Source organism: Penaeus monodon, chromosome 33, assembly GCF_015228065.2.
Source record: "Penaeus monodon isolate SGIC_2016 chromosome 33, NSTDA_Pmon_1, whole genome shotgun sequence".
Classification (NCBI taxonomy): Eukaryota; Metazoa; Arthropoda; class Malacostraca; order Decapoda; family Penaeidae; genus Penaeus; species Penaeus monodon.
Window position 1 is genome coordinate 22,195,434 of NC_051418.1, and position 214 is coordinate 22,195,647.

Genomic DNA, 214 nt, shown 5'->3' on the forward strand with positions numbered 1-214 from the left:
TCTGCCAATTTTACCTCCGTCTTGGCCAAAGGAAATGTACAAAAAATTTCCTTGCGACCTAAAATCTGCCAGGAAATGACAAATCGGCAACTCACACTGGACATTTTGAGAAGAAAAAATAAATAAATTGAGTAGTTTAAAGCAATAATTATGTTTTGTATGAGTTAAAAAAAGAGAAAAAAATCTCGGTATTTGAATATAAGTAATAGGTGTC